This window comes from Chaetura pelagica, unplaced genomic scaffold (genome assembly GCF_000747805.2).
Source record: "Chaetura pelagica isolate M959 unplaced genomic scaffold, ChaPel_1.0 scaffold48, whole genome shotgun sequence".
Classification (NCBI taxonomy): domain Eukaryota; kingdom Metazoa; phylum Chordata; class Aves; order Apodiformes; family Apodidae; genus Chaetura; species Chaetura pelagica.
Genome location: NW_009954241.1, coordinates 996,687 through 998,375, shown reverse-complemented (window position 1 = coordinate 998,375; position 1,689 = coordinate 996,687).

The following is a 1,689-nucleotide window of genomic DNA, read 5'->3' as shown; positions in this document are numbered from 1 at the left end:
GGTCTAGATGGCCAAGAGCTTTCTTTTGAGCAGGAAATTAAGAAAGGTGTCATGTCCTGAGCTCTCTGCTTTTGGTGATTTTCCTGATCTTGCAGCACAGTCCAAGGGAAAAAATATCAGCAGTGTCCACCTGCATGAGAACATTTGAGGAAATATCAGGGAATTTTTTTTTACCAATGACATTTCTGGGACACAAATCCTTCAAATACCTATCAGTAGTAATGTGGCATCCTGGTGGTTCCCCAATCATTCTTCTGTCTAGGAAAATAGGCATAATATCTGGAAGTATCTGCAGACAGTCACTGATCTTCAGACTGTGGGATGGGCCTTGTACCTTCTCTGAAAAGTTATGCATTTTGCTTGAGTTGATTTGATGAGATTTGCATGAGGGTGAGGCACAATACTTATGTTGTTGGGTCAGTACTGAAGCAGCACTGTTCACTTTGATGCCCTTCTGCTCTGGCCTCTGGGCTTTCAGAGAAAATTAATGCATCTAGTCAGCTAGGAGAGACGTTGGGCCAGAGTCTTCCGGGAGGATTTTCTCCCAGCTACTCTGGTACTGATTTCTTGTGAAATTTGCTGAGTCTCTGAACTGCTCAAAGTGCTAAGAATGTCTTAGCAGTTGAGGGACACCTCCCCTCCCCCACCCCCTGGGCCCCAGAGTTACTGTGCTGTAAGCAATGAGTTCATCACTTCAGTGGGCTTCATCTAAGCGGAAGTTGTTGGTTTTTTTCTCTTGTGTGTTTTGCTTTTGATATCAAAGTTATGTGGACGGTTGGTGAAAACAGTTTATTATATCCCTTTGCATTGGGGTAATTAGGTTGTTCCATGTCAGTGAGATAATTTATATACACATGGCTCAGCAGTGGAACAACATCCTCAAAAGCCAGAAGCCCAGGGACTCTGCTCTCCAGAATTTAACTGTACTTCAGGTTACCATACTGAAGAAAGTGCTGGCACAGATGTAAGACAAAACACCACATTTTCCGAATTTCCTTTTTCAATGATACTACAGGTGCCTGTTTTGCAGTTCTAGTTCAAAACCAACATATGTGCATGGGACACCCAGACAATGAGAGCTTTCATCTTCTGAATATGCTGTAGCATATGGTTTCTTTGGGATTTTCATCCACAAAATGAAAGTTAATACATTGGGATTCCTATCTCATGTCCCTGACATCCACAGGCTACCAATGAGGAAAGAAGAGATTATGATGTGATTACTCATTGCAGCTCTGACTGCCTTGTTGCTTCAGTTGTGGTGATTCATAAGGTGTCTGCTGTGGCACAGTTCTAATCTAGGGATTCCAGATAAAACTATAAGCACTGGCTTTTGGACAACTGACCCTGTGAATGCAGGTAATAATTTCCAGTGCGACAGCAGTCATTGCCAGCTGCTTCTCTTGTTTGGAAACAAAGCATACATATAGATAAGCCATGAATGCTTTATTTGGCCACAAAAGCATTCAGAAGTATACCCAACATGAAAGTAGTATTCAGCATGTTGAAATAGTCTACATGAAAATAAATAATTTCTTTCTACTCATTAACTTGGCACAAATCCTACTACCTAGTGCACTAGATCACGCCCGTGTGCGCTGTGTGACGTGACATAGCTTGAGAGCAGCTGACACACCACAGAGGGATGCACTGGGTGCTTGGATAGCAACTTCTGCAGTTACTAAATCT